At 38.2% G+C, this 12,724-nt stretch overlaps 1 long non-coding RNA gene across 19 annotated transcripts in view; it reads left to right on the plus strand.

Moving 5' to 3' along the window:
• Positions 1-12,724, plus strand: part of LOC111750919 (uncharacterized) — a 204,536-nt gene that overhangs the window by 160,473 nt on the left and 31,339 nt on the right. For 16 of the 19 annotated variants that reach the window (XR_010319351.1, XR_010319365.1, XR_010319366.1 and 13 more), the window contains 2 exons: positions 11,673-11,712; positions 12,086-12,178. The exons of 1 other annotated variant lie outside the window; for it this stretch is intronic. This is a non-coding gene — a long non-coding RNA (uncharacterized LOC111750919). Of the gene's footprint in view, positions 1-11,672; positions 11,713-12,068; positions 12,179-12,724 lie in introns of all 19 variants that reach the window. 2 more of the 19 variants (XR_010319356.1, XR_010319360.1) reach the window with 1 other exon arrangement.

The following is a 12,724-nucleotide window of genomic DNA, read 5'->3' on the forward strand; positions in this document are numbered from 1 at the left end:
TCATATCTTCTCTTTTCTCGATTTTGTCTCAACTCCCGAACTTTAGCCTTTTTGGCTGGGGTCCTGATACAATGACTGGCTCTTGTTAGTTCCTTCTTGAGTGGCTTAGTTGTCCCTACGATGTGTCCAATGCCTGGCTGAGGTTCTACTGTAATTCAGGAACCACAGTGCAGATTAATTTGTTGCTTGGACTCTTATTTTGGTACCAAATCTGAGATCTCCATTATCTGCTTTCCTTGGACAACCTTCAACAAATCTAGCCTCTGCCACTGAATAAATTGCCCTCAGTCTACGACCTGAACTAGTGACACTGTCCTTGCCCAGTTTCTAATGAGTCTCCATCCCCAAAAGGCTCTATATGCTAACCCAGGCCCAACAGAACTCCTACCCAAACCTACTCCAAATATGCCTGACTAAATTAAGGATAAAATATGCTTGAAGATAAGGTTAGGAAGGGACTATAGGGCTTAGGAAGTTAAAAATTTTTAAATAATGTAAGAAATACTAGGAGCAACTTATATTTTCCTAAGGAGACCAACTAAAACAGTTTATTGACAGGCAAAATATTACTTTGGTAAATTGTATACCTTGATTACTGAAGTGCTTTTAACAGCTCTGTAATATTTTTCTCAAATAATTTGTTTCGGAATCTCCATAGCTATTTGTTTATATGGCAATTAAGAAAACTGATGGAGCATTTGGGGGGAATAATTTACCAGAAATTATCAGTATGAATATGTTTATCTCCTAAAGTAACCCTGGTTTATTATGTTATCAAAACAATATCTGGTAGACACATAAGACTATGTTGGTGTCTCCTGTCTAGAGGGGAGATGAGAGGGCAGAGGGTGCCAGAAGCTGCCCGAATGGACACAAGAAGAGAAAGTGGAGGGAAGGACTGTGCTGTCTCATTAGGGGGAGAGCAATTAGGAGTGTATAGCAAGGTATGTGGAAACCCTGGTGGCGTAGTGGTTAAGTGCTATGGCTGCTAACTGAGAGGTTGGCAGTTCGAATCTGCCATGCGCTCCTTGGAAACTCTATTGGGCAGTTCTACTCTGTCCTATAGGGTCGCTATGAGTCGGAATCGACTCGACGGCAGTGGTGGGTTAGCAAGGTTTGTGTAAATTTTTGTACGAGAGACTGACCTGATTTGTAAACTTTCACTTAAAGCACAACAAAAATTAATTAAAAAAAACAATATCTTTAGGTGGGAATCAATTTTTTTTCTTTTACCTCTAACCCTTCTTTCTAAGCAATATCCTTGCCATCTTTGCTCAGAATAAGCTGTGCTCATTTCTACTTTTATTCCTTTTCTGATACTTTTTGGCCTGCTTAGATCACCAGATCACATCCTTTCTCTTGGACTAGCCAAACTATTGAAAGTCATTTAACTATTTACCAGAAATTTTTTACTAAAGGCCAACGTTTAAGAAACACTGTTAGACCACTTTGGGGGTACTAAGTGAATTTTACATGTCCATGAAGGAGAAAGTTTGAAAGCTCAAGTCCATTCCCTTTGTTGCCAGGGAAAAAACCCAGGTTTTGCTCGGCCTGACTTGTTATAGCCAATAAACAAGAGGCCAAGGTGGGCGATCAGAAAGATGCCTTTATTTCATCAATCAGGGCTGTTGCCTCCAAGACTGCTCACCGGCAGCTCGGGGAGGTGGGCTTTTACAGAAAACAGACAAGAAAAACCAAATTCATCACGAATATTCAGGATTGACCTTCACACAGGTTCTCAGAGCTTGGGGATAATTATGCATTTTCTTTAGACAACAGTTCAATCCCCAGGATGGAGGAAAGGATGAATTTTTCTTCATTAGGATGTTAACTCTCCATCCAGATGGAGGTTCAGGCTATCCATGGCTCATTCTGTGGTTATCTTGTCCAGGACAATGTTAGACGAATGTGTAGCTTATCCCACTTGGTGTAAGAGGATAAGCCCGAGCAGGTGTCTCTCAGAAGGATTGGGCTCTGAGGCTTCCTGCCTCACTTTCTTAATATCTTTTTTAAATATTCCAAGTCACACCTATCTTTTCCCTTGGTATAAATACTATACTTTGTAAGGATATGTCAGAGAATTTGGAACTTAGGTATGTATTGCTTGGTTCTCTTTTTATTTTGCATTATTATTCATGTCTCCCCAGTTAAGTTTTTTTGTGAACCTGTAGGAGTTGCAGTCTAGTGGATTCCAATTCACAGAGTTTTTTTATCCCCTACAGCACATATCTCAGTGTAAATAATATATGCTTCATAAATAGTTCTTCACTGAGTCAGTGATTAACCAAGGGTTTGCTGATTAAGGCAGCAGCTTACGCTGCTTACTTTATTATACAGGAGCAGTAGATATGCCCACAAGTGTTATAATGAAAACAAAGGGTCCAGATCGCTCTTGTGATTGCCCCTCAGTTAGTTCCAATTCCACAATCCTCAGCTCTACTCTGGTATTCATTTTACATATCATATCCACAGTTGTTGTTGTTAGGTGCCTTCGGGTCGGTTTCGACTCATAGTGACCCTATGCACAACAGAACGAAACACTGCCTGGTCCTGCGCCATCCTCACAATGGTTGTTATGCTTGAGCTCTTTGTTGCAGACACCATGTCAAAACACCTTGTTGAGGCTTTTCCTCTTTTCTGCTGACTCTGTACTCTGCCAAGCATGATGTCCTTTTCCAGGGACTCATCCCTCCTGACAACATGTCCAAAGTATGGAAGACGCAGTCTCGCCATCCTTGCCTCTAAGGAGCATTCTGGCCACACTTCTGCCAAGACAGATTTGTTTGTTCTCTGGCAGTCCATGGTATATTCAATATTCTTCGCCAACACCGCAGTTCAAAGGTGTCAACTCTTCTTCAGTCTTCCTTATTCATTGTCCAGCTTTCACATGCATATGATGGGATTGAAAATACCATGGCTTGGGTCAGACGCACCTTAGTCTTCAGGGTGACATCGTTGCTCTTCAACACGTTGAAGAGGTCCTTTGCAGAAGATTTGCCCAACGCAATGTGTCTTTTGATTTCTTTACTGCTGCTTCCATGGCTGTTGATTGTGGACCCAAGTAAAACGAAATCCTTGACAACTTCAATCTTTTCTCCGTTTATCATCATGTTCCTCATTGGTCCAGTTGTGAGGATTTTTGTTTTCTTTTTGTTGAGCTGTAATCCATACTGAAGGCTGTGGTCTTTGATCTTCATTAGTAAGTGCTTCAAGTCCTCTTCACTTTCAGCAAGCAAGGTTGTGTCATCTGGATAACGCAGGTTGTTAATGAGTCTTCCTCCAATCCTGATGCCCTGTTCTTCTTCATATAGTCCAGCTTCTCATATTATTTGTTCAGCATACAGATTAAAGAGATATGGTGAAAGAATACAACCCTGACACACACCTTTCCTGACTTGAAACCAATCGGTATCCCCTTGTTCTGTCCGAACAACTGCCTCTTGATCCATATAAAGGTTTCTCATGAGCACAATTAAGTGTTCTGGAATTCCCATTCTTTGCAGTGGTATCCATAGTTTGTTATGATCCACACAGTTGAATGTCTTTGCATAGTCAATAAAACACAGGTAAACATCCTTCTGGTATTCTCTGCTTTCAGCCGCTAACATCAGCAATGATATCCCTGGTTCCACGTCCTCTTCTGAAACCAGCCTGTATTTCTGGCAGTTCCCTGTCAATATACTGCTGCAGCCATTTTTGAATGATCTTCAGCAAAATTTTGCTAGCGTATGATATTAACGATATTGTTCTATAATATCCACATTTGGTTGGATCACCTTTCTTGGGAATAGGCATAAATATGGATCTCTTGTAGCCAGTTGGCCAGGAAGCTGTCTTCCATATTTCTTGGCATAGACGAATGAGCACCTCTGGCACTGCATCTGTTTGTTGAAACATCTCAATTGATATTCCATCAATTCCTGGAGCCTTATTTTTCACCAATGTCTTCAGAGCAGCTTGGACTTCTTCCTTCAGTACCATCGGTTCCTGATCATATGCCATCTCTTGATATGGTTGAATATCAACTAATTCTTTCTGGTATAATGACTCTGTGTATTCCTTCCATCTTGTTTTGATGCTTCCTGCATCATTTAGTTTTATCCCCATGGAATCCTTCACTATTGCAACTCGAGGCTTTAATTTTTTCTTCGGTTCTTTCAGCTTGAGAAACAGAGCGTGTTCTTCCCTTTCGGTTTTCCATCTCCAGCTCTTTGCACAAATCATTATAATACTTTACTTTGTCTTCCCGAGAGGCCCTTTGAAATCTTCTGTTCAGTTCTTTTACTTCATCAACTCTTCCTTTTGCTTTAGCTGCTCGACTCTCAAGAGCAAGTTTCAGAGTCTCCACTGACATCCATCTTGGTCTTTTCTTTCTTTCCTGTCTTTTCAGTGACCTCTTGCTTTCTTCATGGATGATGTCCTTGATGTCGTTCCACAACTCATCTGGCCTGCGGTCACTAATGTTCAATGCGTCAAATCTATTCTTGAGATGGTCTTTAAATTCAGGTGGAATATAGTCAAGGTCATATTTTGGCTCTCATGGACTCGCTCTGATTTCCTTCAGTTTCAGCTTGGAACTTGCATATGAGCAATTGATGGTCTGTTCCACAGTCGGCCCCTGGCCTTGTTCTGACTGATGATGTTGAGCTTTTCCATCGTCTCTTTCCACAAATGTAGTCAATTTGATTTCTGTGTGTTCCATCTGGCGAGGTCCATGTGTATAGTCGCCGTTTATGTTGGTGAAAGGAGGTATTTGCAATGAAGAAGTCGTTGGTCTTGCAAAATTCTATCATTTGATCTCCAACATTATTTCTATCACCAAGGCCATATATTCCAACTACTGATTCTCCTTCTTTGTTTCCAGCTTTTGCATTCGAATCACCAGTAATTATCAATGCATCTTGATTGCATGTTCGATCAATTTCAGACTTTAGCGCTGATAAAAATCTTCTATTTCTTCATCTTTGGCCCTAGTGGTTGGTGTGTAAATTTGAATAGTTGAATTAACTGCTCTTCCTTGTAGGCATATGGATATTATCCTATCACTGAGAGTGTTGTACTTCAGGATAGATTTTGAAATGTTCTTTTTGACGATGAATGCAACACCGTTCCTCTTCAAGTTGTCATTCCCAGCATGGTAGACAATATGATTGTCCAATTCAAAACGGCCAATACCAGTCCATTTCAGCTCACTAATGCCTAGGATGTCAATGTTTATGTGTTCCATTTCATTTTTGAGGATTTCCAATTTTCCTAGATTCATACTTCGTATATTCCAGGTTCCAATTATTAATGTATGTTTGCAGCTGTTTCTTCTCATTTTGAGTCCTGCCACATCAGCAAACGAAGGTCCTGGAAGCTTTATTCCTTCCACGTCATTAAGGTCGACTCTACTTTGAGGAGGCGGCTCTTCCCCATTCATCTTTTCAGTGCCTCCCAACCTGGGGGCTCATCTTCCAGCAGTATATCAGACAATGTTCCGCTGCTATTCATAAGGTTTTCACTGGCTAATGCTTTTCAGAAGTAGACTGCCAGGTCCTTCTTCCTATTCTGTCTTAGTCTGGAAGCTCAACTGAAACCTGTCCTCCATGGGTGACCCTGCTGGTATCTCAATACTGGTGGCATAGCTTCCAGCATCACAGCAACACACAAGCCCCCACAGTACGACAAACTGACAGACACATGGGGGTCATATCCACAGGGCATTCAATATTATTTCTTGAGTAAAAAAGTCAATATTTCAGAAATAAAATTCATCTTGTGATTCAAAAATCTGCTCTCACAATTTTCAGGGACATGTCTTGCAATTTCTAAAGGTCTGAAACACATGGAAATCATTCGGAAGTTACGTGTAAAAGTGACAAACTGCATCACTGAGCAGACTAAGTTCAGGATTAAAGCCAAATATAATTATAACGTACTGAGAACATTGGGCTATTGTAAAGAGTACAAAAGAATATGACACATTTTTCTTTTAGCAAGGAGTGTCGGTCTGCAATTAATAAAATTATAAAATACTGATTTAATTAAAAACTAACACATTCTCGTGAAATGAAGATCAAATTTTCATACATTTATTCAGCAATGCAAGCTACTGCCCACACAGGTAAATTATTGACTCTGGAGTATAAGGAATTACTGATGGCAAGTCAGAACAATGATTAATGCTTTTCCCCCATCTCTATCAAATTGTGGGATGATGGGGAGAGGAAAACTGTAGTGCAAAGGGTCAAAACACTCAATAATTGCTAAAATTGGTTACCTTTTACTATTTGGGCATAAAGATATTCTCATTTATTAAGTAGGAAATTTTGATCAGAAGGTCAATTCTTAGCCTTCTACCTTCCTCCTGGAAACACTTTGTTCACTTGCTTTTAGGATATCATGTTTTGGGCTTTTCTCTTATTTCATTGACTGTCCCATCTCGGTCTCCTTATCCAGTGTCTCTGGATATACTACTGCATAATATCGGAGTTCAGTCTCTGAATCTATACTCTCTTTGTGGTCTCATCCAGTCTTATGGTTTTAAATACTGTCTGTATATTGATGGTTTCAAATTATCTCTAGTCTAATTCTCTCCCTTGTACTCCCATTAGATGTTTTAAAAAGCATCCCAGAATTAATACGTCCAAAATTTAAGTAATATGTCTAACATTTAACTCCAAAAACACTTATCATCTCAGTTTATAGCAAATACAATTTTCTAGTTGGTCAGGGCAAAAACCTTGATGTAATCTTTCACTCTTCTTTCTCTAACATTCCTCATTCAGTTGATTGAATATACAATATATCCAAATAAACCATAATATGTCCAAAATGTGAACATTTCTTATTACCAATACCACTGTACGTTCCCTCATCCAAGCCACCATTTTCTTTTGAATGGGTTATGATAATATCTTCCTAACCTAGTTAGGAGTGAATTGGAACACACAAATATCAATATCCTAGGCATTAGTGAGCTGAAATGGACTGGTATTGGTCATGTTGAATTGGACAATCTTATATGATCTACTATACTGGGAATGGAGCCAAACTACAATCTTGAGTGTATACCACCTGAATTTAGAGACCATCTCAAGATTAGATTTGACACACTGAACACTATCAAGGAAGACCAGATGAGCTGTGAAATGACATCAAGGACATCATACATGAAGAAAGCAAGAGGTCATTAAAAAGACAAGAGAGAAAGAAAAGACCTAAAAGGATGTCAGAAAAGACTTTTGAAAGTTGCTCTTGAATGTCAAATAGCTAAAGCAAAAGGAAGAAATGAGGAAGTAAAAGAGTTGAACAGAAGATTTCAAAGGGTGACTAGAGAAGACAAGATATTGTGATGACATGTGCAAACACCTGATGATAGAAAACCAAAAGGGAAGAACAATTTCAGCATTTCTCAAGTAGAAAGAACTGAAGAAAAAATTCTAGCCTCGAGTTGCAATAGTGAAGGATCTATGGGGAAAATATTAAATGACACAGGAAATACCAAAAGAAGACGGAAGGAATACACAGAGTTACTACACCAAAAAGAATTGGTTGACAGTCAACCATTTCAGGAGGCAACATATGATAAGGAGCTGATGGTACTGAAGGAAGAAGTCCAAACTGCACTGAAGGAACTGGTGAGAAACAAGGCCTCAGGAACTGATGGAATACCAACTGAGATGTTTCCACAAACGAATGCAGTGCTGGAAGTGCTCACTCGTCTACGCTAAGAAATCTGGAAGACAGATACCTGGCCAACTGACTGGAAGAGATCGATATTTATGCCCATTCCCAAGAAAGGCTATCCAACCGAATGCAGAAATTATAGAACAATATCATTAATATCACAAGCCAGCAAAATTTTGCAGAAGATAATTCAAAAATGGCTATAGCAGTATATCGACAAAGAACTGCCAGAAATCAAGCTGGATTTAGAAGAGGATGTGGAACCAGGGATATCATCACTGATGTCAGATGGATCCTGGTTGAAAGCAGAGAATACCAGAAAGATGTTTACCTCTGTTTTGTTGACTATGCTAAGGCATCTGACTGTGTGAATCATAACAAATTATGTACAATATTGGGGAGAATGGGAATTCCAGAACACTTAATTATGCTCATGAGGAATCTGTACATGGATCAAGAGGTAGTTATTCAAACGGAACAAGTAGATACTGTGTGGTTTAATGTCAGGAAAGTTGTGCATCAGGGTTGTGTCCTTTCATCATACCTATTCAGTCTGTACGCTGAGAAAATAATCCGAGAAATTAGAGTATATGAAGAAGAATGAGGCATCAGCATTGGAGGAAGACTCATTAACAACCTGCGATATGCAGATGACACAACCTTGCTTGCTGAAAGTGAGGAGGACTTGAAGTACTTTCTAATGAGGATCAAAGACCACAGTCTTCAGCAAGGATTATACCTCAACATAAAGAAAATAAAAATCCTCACAATTGGACCAATAAGTAACATCATAATAAATGGAGAAAAGATTGAAGTTGTCAAGGATTTCATTTTACTTGGATTGACAATCCACACCCATGGAAGCAGCTGTGAAGAAATCAAAAGACCCATGGCATTGGGCAAATCTGCTGCAAAAGACCTCTTTAAAGTGTTGGAAAGCAAAGATGTCACCTTGAGCACTAAGGTACGCCTGACCAAAGCCATGGTGTTTTCAATAGCCTCTTATGCATATGAAAGCTGGACACCGAATAAGGAAGGTCAAAGAAGAATTGCGGCCTTTAAATTGTGGTGTTGGCACAGAATATTGAACATACCATGGACTGCCAAAAGAACGAACAAATCTGTCTTGGAAGAAGCAAGAATGGTGAGACTACATCTCACATACTTTGGACTTGTTATCAGGAGGGGTCAGTCCCTGGAGAAGGACATCATGTTTGGTAAAGTGAGGGTCACCTAAAAATAGGAAGACCCTCAACGCGATGGATTGACGCAGTGGCTACAACAATGGACTCAAGCATAACGAGATGGTAAGGATGACACAGGGCAGGGCAGTGTTTCGTTCTGTTGTACATAGGGTTGCTATGAGTCAGAACCAACTGGATGGCACCCAACACCAACAACAACAACGTTTTTCTTAGATCTTATTGTCTACTATTTCGCCTTTGGAAACATTGCTCCAGTCACACTGAACTCTGCTAGTCTTGAGAAACACGAGGCATGTTGCCAAATCAGGGCCTTTGTACTCAGTTTTCTCTGCTGGAAACTAGTTTATTGCGACAAATTTAGGTTCATATGGCTCATTACCTCATCTTTAAAGTTTTTGTGCAAATACCATTTTTTTGTTTTAGGTGAGGGATCCCTAAAATTCCTACGTAACACTGCAGACCCCAATCCTGGCATTCCCTAGCCTGCCCCAGCATAATTTAAAACTCCCGTTTGCAGGTGCCCTTGGCATATATTTGTACCTACCTCTGCAGGACACAATCCAAGAGGCTTCTTGCTGGTGGGCTCCCACCCCTTTCCCGGGGAATCTACTTTTCATATGCCTAAGTCATAATCATTTAAATTATTTGTGATCTCTGGTTTGTTGTGGTGTGTTATGATATATAATAATTTAAAAGCGGAGAGAGCCGCCCACTGAGGAGCAGGCTGGGTGGTACTGCAACACCCACATAAACCAGTTGCCATCTAGTTGACTCTAACTCATGGAGACTACATGAGTGTCACAGCAGAACTGTGGTCCATAGAGTTTTCAATTGCTAATTTTTGGAAGTAGGTTGCCAGGCTTTTCTTTCAAGGCACCTCTCAGTGGACTTGAATTGCCAACATTTTGGTTAACAGCCTAGGACATTAACCACTTGCACCAGCCAGGGACTCCAACACTCACATAGCGTTCTGATTTCTATCACCAAAATTAATTTTGCCTGTTTATGAATTTCACGTAAATGCATTTATACAGCATCTAGCTTCTTTTAATCAAGACGTTTCTAAGATTCCTCCATGTTACTAGAATCACTAATCAATTCAATTACTGAATAGTGTTCTATTGAATGAGTATATATGTTCTTCTGGTGATAGCCATTTGGGTTGTTGCCATGTTTGCTATTGTCTTAGTCATCTAATACTGCTATAACAGAAATACCACGAGTGGATGGATTTAACAAAGAGAAATTTATTATCTCACTGTCTAGTGGGTTACAGTCCAAATTCAGGACATCGGCTCCAGGGGAAGGCTTTCTCTCTCTGTAGGCTCTGGAAGAAGGTCCTTGTCCTCAGTCTTCCCCTGGTACAGGAGCTTCTCAGGTGCAGGGACCCCATGTCCAAAGGACATGCTCTGCTCCTGGTGCTACATCCTTGGTAGTATGAGGTCCCCAACTCTCTGCTTGCTTCCCTTTCCTTTTATCTCTTGAGAGATAAAAGGTGGTGCAGGCCACACCCCAAGGAAACTCCCTTTACACCTTGGATCAGGGAGGTGATCTGAGTAAGGGTGGTGTTACAATCCCACCCTAATCCTCTTCAGCATAAAATTACAATCACAAAATGGAGGACAATGACACAGTACTGGGAATCATGGCCTAACCAAGTTGATATATATTTGGGGTGGGGGACACAATTCAATCCATGACCGCTATCATGAATAAAGCATGCTAAGTGTTTTTAGACTTTTTTTTTTTTTTAAATGAACGCAGGTTTCTATATGAACACAGGTTTTCATTTCACTTCAGTTAATAGCTAGGAATAGAATTGTTGGTCATAACCTATGTGTATATTTTACCCTATGTTCTTTGGTACAAACTGTCAAGTAATTGTCCAAATTGTTCCATTTTACATTCTCACCTCCAACTTGGCAGAGATCCTGTTACTTTATATTTTCCTAATATTTAGTGTTTTTTTTCTTTTTCTATGAGTTGGAATCGACTCGACGGCAGTGTTTTTTTTTTTTTTTTAGTAAAAATATCTGACCACAATTTTAGTTTGCATTTGCCTAAGAAATAATGTAATAAAAATATACATATTAGTCATTCTTGTCTTTTGGGAAGTGTCTATTCAAGTACATCTTTTTAAAAATGATTTGTTTGTATTTTTTATTGATATGTCAACTTTTTTGATACAAAAGCTTTATCAGATGTATGCACTGTGAATATTTTTTTTCACTTGTCACGCATTTTCATTACCTTAACAGTGATTTTACTGTACAAAAATATTTAATTTTGATGAGATCAGATTTATTAGTATTTTAATCAACTCGACAGCACTGGGTTTTTGGGTATTTTGTGGTAAAGTTTTTTTTTTTTTTTTTTATGTGTGGTTAATTTATATAAATAATCACTATAATACTACATGGAAAGAAAGATATCCTTGTATATTTTCTTCTAGAAGCTGTAAAATTTTAGATTTTTCATTTAGTTTTGTGATTTATCTTGAGTTATATTTTTGTGTATGGCACAAATTTTTAAAACCAAGTTCTTTCTATTACATTGAATTGTCAACATACTTTTGTCAAATATCAATTGTTGGTGTATGTATGTTTTATTCTGAGTACTCCCTAGTCTATTCATTATACTATTTATTGATCTTATGTCAATATCTCTCTATTTTGGTATCTATAGGTTAATAATAAGCATTGGATTGTGTTTTCTTTACATAATTATTTTGCTCCTTTGAGGTCCTTTGATTCCTATGTAAATTTAGAATTAACATCAATTTCTTAAATGTGGCAGGTGGAATTTTGACTGTCTGATGCTAAAGATATTGATCAAAGTGAGTATATTTGATATCTTTGTAAACAGATAATATAGTAAATGTCTCCATTTATATAGGGCTTCTTTACATTCTCTCCGCAATATATTTTCAGTGGAGAAATCTTTATCATGTTGCATTCAATTTAATATTTTATGATCTTGATGCTATTAAAATAATATTATCTTAATCTCAGTTTTGAATTTTTGCTAATAAATAGAAATACAAATGATTTCGTATATTGACCTTGTACCCTGTGATCATGCCAAATTCACTTACTAGTCCTAATAGTTTTTAAAATGTATAGATTTCTTAGGATTTTCTACAGGCACAATCATTTCATCTGTATAAAAATACAATTTTCATTTCTTCTTCAGTCTTTCTCCGTTTTTAGTGTATTGGCTAGGACTACCAAAGCAATGTTAAATAGAAGCAGTGATAGAAGGCATATTTGCTCCTGGTTTTAGGAGAACACATCCTATCTTAGGTAAGCGTTAGCTGTGGCCTATTTGCATATGCCATTTATAAGACTGAGAAAATTCCCTTCTATTCAAATTTGTTGCATTTTTCTGTGAATGGGTAATGATTTCTAGAATGTACTATTTTTATATCATTGGGACAATCAAATGCTTTTTAACATTTATTCTGTTAATGTGTTGAATTTATACTGATAGAATTTTAAATGTTAAATCAATTTTGCATTCATAGGATAAATTCCACTAGGTCATGATCCATTTTTCAGATTGCTGAATTCCATTGAAAGTATTTATGAATTTATGTTTATGAGAGATTCTAATGTATAATTTTCTTTTCTTGGATTACCTTTGCCAGGTTTGGTAACAGGGTATGTGAACATCATAAAATGAATTTGAAATTTTCTTTCCTGTGCTATTTTCTAAAAGTGCTTACATGAGATTAGTATTTTATATTCCTTGAATGTTTGATAGAATTCACCACTGTAACCATGTACGTGTTTAATTTTCTTCATGGGGATGTGGGATTTTTTGTTTTTTAATTTAAATTAAATTAACAG

Source organism: Loxodonta africana, chromosome 25 (assembly GCF_030014295.1).
Source record: "Loxodonta africana isolate mLoxAfr1 chromosome 25, mLoxAfr1.hap2, whole genome shotgun sequence".
Lineage (NCBI taxonomy): Eukaryota > Metazoa > Chordata > Mammalia > Proboscidea > Elephantidae > Loxodonta > Loxodonta africana.